At 33.9% G+C, this 10,957-nt stretch overlaps 1 long non-coding RNA gene across 1 annotated transcript; it reads left to right on the top strand.

The window, feature by feature from the left end:
* Positions 1-1,614: 1,614 nt before the first annotated feature.
* LOC135217746 (uncharacterized) lies at positions 1,615-8,069 on the top strand. Its single transcript, XR_010315253.1, has 2 exons — positions 1,615-1,786; positions 7,582-8,069. It is a non-coding gene; the product is annotated as an uncharacterized LOC135217746 (long non-coding RNA).
* The last annotated feature ends 2,888 nt before the right edge of the window (positions 8,070-10,957 follow it).

The raw sequence follows: 10,957 nt of genomic DNA on the forward strand, positions 1-10,957 counted from the left end.
CAATCACCTATAAATAAAACGAAACAATATCTCATGAAATATCAATTCACCTTATAAATGACTACATATCTTCATTGATATCAATCACCTATAAATGAAACTACATATCTTCATTGGTATCAATTACCTATAGATGAAACTACATATCTTCATTGGTATTAATTACCTATAAATGAAACTATATATCTTCATTGGTATCAATCACCTATAAATGTCAATTCACCTTAATGAATAAAACTACATATCTTCTTGGATATTCAATTCAACTATAAATGACTACCATATCTTCCATTGATCTCATTACCTATCAAATAAACGAAACATATCTTTCATTGGTATCAATCACCTATAAATGAAACTACATATCTTCATTGATATCAATTACCTATCAATGAAACTACATATCTTCATTGGTATCAATCACCTATAAACCAATGAAATACAGGATGTCGTCATTGATATCAATTACATATCAATGAAACCAAACTACATATCTTCATGGTATCAATCACCCTTTATGGAATATCAAATTTCCACCTGAAAAAATAAATACATGCCTTTCATTGATATCAATCACCTATCAATGAAACTACATATCTTCATTGATATCAATCACCTATAAATGAAACTACATATCTTCATTGATATCAATCACCTATAAATGAAACTACATATCTTCATTGATATCAATCACCTATAAATGAATAGCCATATCCGAGTAAGGCAACTATTACAAACACGGCTGATTGTGTTTCACAACCAACTCTCTCTCTCTCTCTCTCTCTCTCTCTCTCTCTCTCTCTCTCTCTCTCTCTCTCTCATACGCTATAAGTATCAGCCAATCAGCATCCTTAGGATCGAATGCTCTATGAGTCTACATTGCATCGCATCTCATTTTAATTTTATTGTAGTGTATCGCAAGTGACTGTTGTCCTACATTTCTCTGTAAATCTGGAAATAGATACATTTTAATGAATTGGTCAGCCAGTCTATATTTACCTCTCCAGGAATTGTAATTATACTCTTAAGTCATAAAAAAAGACTCGCCAGTTTCATAACACACTAATTATTCCTCGAAGCAGAATAATCATTCTTCAGGATTTTGCGAATTTTTTTGGTTGTAAGGTTCTTTGATAGTATAGTAGATATCATGCAAATATTAAGGTACTGTCGTATACTCTAAAGCTTGTGCGATATATATATGTAATTTGGATGGTAAATTTCCCATTTCCTAGGGAATCTTAATATATATATATTATATATATATATATATATATATATATATATATATACGTATATATGTATGTATGTATGTATGTATGTATGTTGTATGTATGTATGTATGTAATTGTATTTATATCTCTTCTATAGTATTAGAGTGACTTGATTCTCTGCTGAGACTTCGGGTAAAGCGTTGCCAAAATAAACCCATCTCTCTCTCTCTCTCTCTCTCTCTCTCTCTCTCTCTCGTCTGCTCGTCTCTCTCTCCTCTCTCTCTCTCCTGTCCTCTGCTTTGTGCTTTCTAATCTTAGTGTTACCCATTAAACATTTGCATTTAGCATAGAAGAAAACGGGTCAGATAGAGGGCGTTTTCATCTTCCAAGGACTCTCAAACGACCGAAAAAAGTGAAAGAACATTCTTTTTATTTGGTCTTGTGTCGTGTGTCGTCATGAACGTGATACGTATTTTCTTCCAGGAGTATGGAATGACAAATTCAAAACTTTAGAGCATAAATCTCAATGAGAATTTATTTTTATCAGAAAGAAGGACCCCTTTTACGAACCAGTGAGTGTTGACTTGATGTTCGTTAGGCTAGTGGCTTTCGTAAGAATTTGGTGCTATGGTCGACTATGGTAGGCTAAGTTAAATTACTTATTTTTAGTTTAGTGGTGTTCATGAGAATTTGGTACTCGGTCAACTATGGTAGGATAAGTTAAATGGCTAATTTTGGTTCATTAATGGCTTTCATGGCTCGGGTCAACAACGGCAGGTTAAGTTAAATGACAAATCTTGGTTCATTATTGGGGCAGATCTCAAGTAATTGCTACGCGTCGGGTATTTCCTTGGAAATTTACTTTTTCTCTAGTATTTTGGTTGCTTATGAAGAATTTACAGATTTTTTGTCGGTTGACTGTAATTAACCCCCACAGTGGCTAGTAGTAAACCAGCAAAATACATTTGACCTCCCGCCGCCAGTTCTTAGTGGCTATCGTACTCGTCGGACCATTCCTTGAAGTTCGTGCTGAGTTGTTACTTAGAAATGCCATTAGTGAATTTTATGAGAATCTGGTGCTCAGGTCGATTATGGTAGGCCAAGTTAAATGACTTAATTTTAGTATTACATAGTTTCTTGACTCTGTTATACATAGTGTATCAATCAGAGAGTCCAGTTACCCACAAGAGTGATTTACGTTAGTAGTGACCTTTAAGAGAGCAGGTTTTGAATTGCTAAAGGCCTATGATCGAACTGCAGAATATTGCAGAAACAATTTTTTGGTCATCGCTAGGTGTAACATTCGGTGACCTTTGAATTTGCTGTTAGGTCTTGAACTGTATCTTTGCCTCACTCAAATTTTGGTCCTGAGGTTATAAGAATAAAACATTTTCACCCTTAATCTGACAGCTTTGGCCCGTCCTCTGTAATGCAAGAACAAATTGCCATTCCAAGTTGTCATTTTTCTTCATTATTAATACGAGCAGTCCCCGGGTTACGTCGGACACAGCTTATGCCGTTCCGAGGTTACAGTGCTCTTCAAATATATTCATCATAAACTATTTCCCAGGGTACAGCACATGTTCCGGTTTTACGCCACCAGTCCGACAGAAGACTCAACTTCTAAATGACGGAACTGTAAAAAAAATAGCTATATTTTTTGTGAAAAGCTTAATCAAAATGCAGGTCACGTCGTTTTCAAGACCTTCAAAGAATTAAAAGTTAAGATTTTCGATGTGTTTGGTTACACTGTTTTCCGGCTTATGTCGTTGCGTAGGAACGGAACACCCGTCATAACGCGGGGACTGCCTGTATTATTATTATTGTTACTAATATTATTATTATTGGAAAAATACAACTTTCTGGTGTCAAGTTGACAGAAAATTAATGGATGCTATTTCATGGGAACTGTTTTATTTATTATGATTGTTAGTATTAAGTGATCAGAGTAGACTGATTTAGTTAAGTTCACTGGCAACAAAGATTGAAGGCACAGAAATAAAGGTAGAATTTATGCAAAAATAATGAGAAAAAAATATTGATGTGGGCGTGGCTTTACGGCATAAGGATTCCCAAAAATTCAATGGGCATTAATATCATTAGTAATTTGACTACTGAATGATTAGCTTGATTTGTGAAAACAGTTGATAACTTAATTAGTGAAGCCAGGTAATCATATTAATTATTGGTGAAGCCAGGTATTCATATTTAGCTAATGGAGGTGAGTAATGATTGTACTGCAGAGGACGACTATCAACTGTTATCAGTTGTACCCATGAACTTCAAAAATACTTGGGTGAGATTGAGGAATGAGTTATTGGGTTATATTTGATTTTGGTATATCTAAGCCCGTATACCGCGGCGAACTAGACTGTGGCAGTTGACGTTTTTCTGTAGAATTTTACCTCCTGAACAAGAATTTAAAGTAATATTTATTCAGCCGGCTGTAATTAACCTGTAATTTGCATTTGAACTCTATGCTATGGTAAGGGTGACCGATGGGAATGCGGGGTTTTGGGTGTGGTAAAACACTTGAGAGAATTATGCCTCAAACAATGTTCGTAAGGGGGGCCGATGGGAAAGCGGGTTATGGGTGGGGTAAAACACTTTAGGGAAGGTTTTGCCATGTTATTGTGTTATTTCCTCATATTTATGACATTTGAAACACGAAATACAAGTTGAAATAAAGCGATAAATAAACCGATGATGGAGCCTGTACATAGCCAAGATCCACCTATTACTACTGCTATTACAACGCTGAATCCTACTTCCTTTAAGGCAGGGTCAACCCCCGGTCAGGTAACACATTCTACTAGGTTAGGCTAGGTTAGGTTAGTATCATAACCTATATGTTATACTTCTAAGATTACCTTTCTAAAGGGGGGTTACGGGGGGCGAAGCAGCTGCTGAACTCGATCCTAGACCCCTTTAAGGTAAGGTTCCTAATCTTTATGTACTTTATTTTAGCAATTCAATTGTTAGGGTCGGGGTGTTGGTGCGATATCAATTTTACGCGAAATTTATAGGTGAGGCTAACATAGCTATTTTTATAATTGTCATAAGATCAAAGTCTTGGACAGATTGCGCCAGTGATGAAATTTAAGGCTTGGGTTTATGTAATAGATAGTGGAAATCTGGTTTATGAGAGGTAATGGAATGGTTCTATGGTCTCCTGTTGCTTGCAAGTTTTAATAAGTCACAGCAAAAACTAGTACCTGATTTCCTAGATATTTTTTCATTGAGAACAGTTGATTCTATGTAGGTGGAGTAGTTTGACCCGCATGTGAACACTGAAATTTGACCTGGGCACTATACTGATGGGATGCAAGGTTAGGGCTGTTAAAAAGTGAAATTTGTGAATCAAATGGTGTATGCTGCAACACGTACAATACTGTATTGCAGGTTTCGTGTGTCTGAATTTTTTGCATTTAAAGAGTATTATGAAATGCTTAAATCAAATGCAGTAGTGGCTTGCATTTCAGTTTACCGGTCATAATTTAAACATGGTGCAAGTATCCTTAAATTTTTGCATTTCAATTTACTGGTCATAATTTAAGCAACAAAAAAATGAAGTGAATTATAAATAAAAGGGTTGGGTTTTAGTTTGTAAACTGATTTGTAAAATTACTTTTAATAGAATGTGGGGCGCAGATGCAGAGTAGGGTGACACGGGTAGGCGTGAGAGGTCCTCATCTTAACCTAGAATGCCATGCCCTGACCTAACCAGATCTTACCTTCCTAACCTAACCTAACCTAACCTGACCTGGCTGGGCCGGGGTTGGGGGGATTGTTGGTGTTGTCCCCCGCCACCCTCCATCCCACCCCCACCCCATACCCCTACCCCTACCCCTACCCCTACCCCTACCCCTACCCCTACCCCACCCCTACCCCTACCCCCACCACCACCACCACCACCACCACCACCACCACGACGAATCCCCGTCTCCGTACTACCCGAATGTGGTTCCCAAGAAAAGAGTAACATGCCTCGTGTAGAGTCTATGGGAAATTTTGATTATGAGAAGGCATGTAGTCAGAGATTCAGAATTTATCAGTTGTGGAAAGAGTATATAAATCTCCTGGGATTTAAAGATAGATTATACATGAAATCATAAATGTAATAGTCATTGTATTCGGCAAACTTGGAAGTTATTTTTCAAAATATTGGTGGGAGCCTTCCTGGGAATATTCCCATATTCAGTTATATGATCATTGTAGTATTTTTATAAGTTTTGCCTTTGACGACCATGATGAAAGAGACATTTTATTGTATAGTAAGCTTTTATTATATTATTATTATTATTATTATTCTTATTATTATTATTTATTATGATTTATTATAAATTATAATTATAATTATAATTATATTATAATTATAATTATAATTATATTCTTATAATTTATAATTATAATTAATTAATTAATTAATTATTAACTTTATTATTTATTATTATTAATTATTGATTTTATTATATTATTAATTATTATTATTATTATTATTAGTTATTATTATTATTATTATTATTTATTATTATTATTGTTATTAAATTATTGTTATTGTGTTATTGTTATTGTTATTGTTGTTATTTTTTTTTGTTATTGTTATTGTTATTGTTATTGTTATTGTTATTATACTACTGTATTTTTTCATTTTTATTTATTTTTATTTGATTTGATTTTATTATTTTTTTTTGTATCAGACCTCCAATTCGACTGGGTGGTATTTATAGTGTAAGGTTCCGGGTTGCATCCTGCCTCCTTAGGAATCAAACACTTTATTATTAGTATTATTATTTTCTTGCAGTTACATCCTGTGGTGCCCAGGACTTTCCCATCCTACGACATCCTGTCTGGCAAGGGATCCTTTGACACGACCATGAGTCCTTCAGGCCAAATCCCTAGTCCCTTCCCCCTCCCTCCCTACCCACTAACAAGGGATTTGCACCTAGATGCTGCCGGATTTCATTCTCGTCTCTTAAAACCTTATGTGTCTGCTTCTCGAAGGGTTCGATATTTATTTTATTTTGGTTTTAATTTAAAGACATATCTCCGGGTCAACAAAAGTCAACGTTCGAGTGATATTACGTTAAATTTCCAATATCTGTTGTAAAACTATTTGTAAGGAATCAAAACTTCGTGGAGATTTTTTTAAAACACATTTGATAATATGTCAAACACTGGTTTCATTGTTTTCGAGTTTTGCCCCATTTTGTGCTTTGATGTAACCAGCTTGATGTACTATAAAAAATCTAATTTTGGACTGTAAACATAAAGGCCTTCTCCATCTTACTTTGCTTAAGTTCAAATTCATTTGTATATAAAGTTTCGCCCCTTTTGTTAGTCAGACATAATTTTCATCGGGACGCACTTATTCACCCTAAGCTTTATTGACGATTGCTCATAACTTCCAAACATATTTTGTAAATATTTGTGAAGTGTGTAATTCTGACTTTTATCTAATTGTTTGTGTGGGGAGTAGTTCCTTTAGCAGAGTAAGCAGCAGTAGTGCAGTACAGTAGACACACAAATGTCCTTTGAATAGTTGAATGAAGATAAGTAGAGATGTTATAATAAGTGATTATGAGATTACTGATAATTACCGATGAACGATAATGGCAGAAGCCTCCCATTGCATTGTTTCGGTTTTTCTTCTTTGGACACATTTTGTGGATTCAGAGGTTTAAAAGATTTGTCGGTGATGATGATCGACACTAATTCAAACAAGGCGTGATCCGAACTTCAACTTACTCGAGACGTGTGCAGGATTTTCCCTCAGACATAAGTTGTAAACATTATATTCCTAAAGTTGTAAACATTATATTCCTAACTTAACGTGAAGTGGTCTTCGTAACTGAGACTCATAATTAGTATTACTTTATACTCATACTAACAACAAGGATCAAATAAGGACACAAATTAATCACGTTCATATATTCTTAGTTATCAGTGGAAACAAAATAATTGAACAGAAACAGCCTAAATTCAGTACACCAAATAAATTTAAACATGCTAAAATCTGTCAAATAGATTTTTGTTTCACCAACGAAAATTAAAATAACTACACTATCTTTTATTCGAAATCATTTTTCTGTACTGTTTAACATACACATTATTTTTTATTGGACTGTTTTATTAGTTAAAGGATGTTCTTCGAATAATGTCAGTGGTAATTCCTTCCAAAATATCATAAAAATGTCTAGTATATAATTTATTTGCACCAAATCAAGTCATGTAAGCTGCATCTTAATTTCTCTATAATTTACAATAGAAAGAAAACTTTAAATTAGCACAGGTATAACAGTTCTTGGTAAAATGTAAAATGAGTTTATAGCATGACTGTCAAGTTAATTACTTTATTTTTTTACAGGGTCATATCAGCAAAGAAGATACTTTGTAGTCGTCTCGACTCGACGTGAAGATATGAATGTCACGAAGAGCTCCTGATGAGGTCATATTGAAGATCTGTCGTATATCTACTATATACTTAATAATTCACTTTGGAAAAATTTTAGATTTTGAATTGTACTGTTGATTATACAGAACACCAAATGAAGCACTAAATACCTGCCAATTTATTACAGCATTAGACCTTACCAGAACATGATTCACTCATGAGTATTGTCAGTACTTTAGGCGTGATCCTACCTCCAGCTTACTCGGGACGTGTGCAAGATTTTCCCCTCATGCATTAGTTTTAAACATTATACTCCTAACTTTTAACGTAAATTGAAACGGTAAAATCTATGTTCAAATAGTGTTGTTTCACCAACGAAAGTTAAAATACACTATTTTATTATTTTATTGGAAATAATCTTTCTGTACCGTTTAGCATGCACATTATTTATTTTTTTACATTTTCATTCTAATAATTAAAACATAAATATCATGAACTAAAATTCCGGTATGTTTAACTCAATACGAAACACTTTTTCCATACCTAATTAGGCTTTTTCATAGACTTTTCCTACCCCCCAACAAAGTAGTTTGTAGGCTTACCCCCCGAGTAAGCAGTAATTCACTTAGAACTGTCAATACTTGATATAATTTTGAGGAATTATTTGTTTTCCATTTTAGGAATATTACCAACTTCCAAAATTATTATGACCATTCTCATCCTACAGTAGTTCATTAAAAGATAGTTCATAGATTTTAAAATACTTAGTCTTTGTATATGGCAAGCACTGAATTCATCTCAAAAGATGGACTGTTAAACATTGCGATGCAATCTTTCCTCCGTACGCAATGAGATTAAATTCTTTGAGCATTTATGAAATGTCTATTTAGTGCTTCAGTATGATAAAAGAAAATAATAAAACCTTGCCACTTATACATAATTCGCCCGAATTGTTTTACATTTTATGATGTTCCAGTCAGTCGTTTTACCAGCCACAGTTTAATTGTTCACTATCTTTTATTAACTTCTGTTCACAATTGCATAGTATTAGGATGTTTATTGAAGATGAAGATGATGGAAAATGACTGACTGAATTTACTGTGTTAGTTTACTTGATGTACACTGAAGTCTCATCTCCAGAGCCTTGAACCGATTTAAAATTTAACTTTTAAATTTTTCATTTGCTAAGAATTGAAGGCCATTTACTCTTACAAAGGTAGCACAAATAGGGTAGAATATTTTAATGTGGTTTCTAGTTCCTTAAGAAGGTCTTTTTGTAAATGACACCCTAATTCTACATTTAGAAGCTGATTGAGTTACTTGTTTAGTATTAAAATAATTTATTGCTTTCTTGTATGAGAACCATTCATGTAATAGAAATTGCTGAATAAAAGTGGTGTGAAATTGTCATGGAAATGAGACAGTTACTTCAGGTATTCTTCAGTGTATCTTGCTTTCTGCTAGCACTTGCTATTTACTATTTTTAAGAGATCTCCATACTAAGACCATTAAAGAGATTAGTAATTAGTAAGTGCTTGCAGAAAGCAAGACATTGAAAGGTTCTGGGCTTTCTTTATAGCTTTCTCTAATTTTTTCCCTTGACCGAAAAAGAGAGGAGTAAAGTGCTAAATATAATGTGAAATGGGTGAGTGTAGCTCTTCAGATATGAAAAACCACATATTCGAGAGTATATTTCACATGCAGTTTCTAGACATCACGTCTCGTTTTCCCTGTCGTAAGAGATGTGATTTTCTTGAAACTGCATATGGCTATATAATCTGCTGCTCGATTTTGTGGTTATTTCATAATCATTACGATTCAGTTGGTGTTTTATCAGCATATCACTGTAGATTTTTCTTTGGGCAATATGTCACTAGTAGTGAACGTCTATCAAGTAGATATAAGTGGTTCCAATATGAATATTGAATTATTTCAAGAGGTCAATATGTACTGACATTCTTGTAAAATATGTAAAAATTATGCAGATACGAAATAAAATGCAAAAAATTCATAAACTTTTATTTCCATAAAACTCTTGGGTATATACAATTTTTGAACAAGATAAAAAAATTTAAAAAAAGGAAAAGCAAAACTTTCATACCACCGATTGTTCTCCCAAAAGACCCCCCCCCCCTCCACCTACCCCCACCTAGCAAATTAGCCTTTTATCCTCTCCACAAAACATTCGAAGAGCTCACGAAGTATCGCTTTTAACTAGCCACAAGTCCTTTTCAACTGTTCTCCATTTTCCACATACAGAGCTCGTTCTCTTAATCCTCGAGGGAATGAGAGCAGTAGTACCACAGGGTGTGTTTTATGAATACAATAAAGTACAGACAAATACTTCTATGGTAACCCGGTAATTCATTTTGGTTCACCCTGTCCACTCCTCAAGTCCAGTTGTCTTTTCCATTTTTTTTTTTTTTTTTTTTTTTACAGCTTAAGCCGTGTCAGTAATTGCCTTGATCGTTTCATCCTACTCACTCAAAAGCCCAACACACTGAAAAGTATTTATATTCAACATTTAAGCCTGAGCTTTACGTACACAGTACTTAGGAATTCAGATCTATCAGAGAGAGACTATACTAAGGATACTAGTATTAAACAGATGCTTAGAATTTTCGACCAACAAAATCTGGCTTTAGAAAAACAAAGAAAATTTATGCGAGAGACTTAATAGATTGTATGCCAATACACGAGACAGGTTTCAGTACCATCAAATATGTTATTTATACAATTAAAATATGAAGACGCAGCAGTAGTCAATGACAATAAATTGATATCAAATTCACAAAAACCCAATTTTCTGAAAAATAAGGGAAAGGCATAGAAAACGAGATTTTTGACCCACCAGTGAGCGAACGGATCGCGGAAGAGACAAACTCCGGTTTCTATGTTTTCCTACTTATTTGAAATCCAGAATTTGAGGCCACATACGTTATGATTGTGTGAGTAAGTAGTTTTTCCATAAAATATTAAAAAATAAATGAAGAAGGAAAAAGGAAAGCCCACCAAGGCCCTCCCCAGTCCCACCTAGTAACAGAAGACTCGACGCAATTTTGAAAATATTCTTCTATTTAGGCACAGTTACTATGCCCCCTCGTCCTTCTTTATTTTTCTTTTTTTTTTAACCATTTTATTTAAAATTTTACATATTAGAAATTATTCCAGCAATTGTGAATTAAATGACAGCAAGAACAGTACTGAAGTTTTTTTTTTAAGTCTGATGCTACATCACTTAATCTTATTAGCATTAGTGAATTTTATTTTTAATATTATTGTATACTGTTATTACTGAAATTATTGTAATGAAATAACCCTAGTCATCAAATATGTACATTTAATAATG

Source organism: Macrobrachium nipponense, chromosome 11, assembly GCF_015104395.2.
Source record: "Macrobrachium nipponense isolate FS-2020 chromosome 11, ASM1510439v2, whole genome shotgun sequence".
In the NCBI taxonomy this organism is placed as follows: domain Eukaryota; kingdom Metazoa; phylum Arthropoda; class Malacostraca; order Decapoda; family Palaemonidae; genus Macrobrachium; species Macrobrachium nipponense.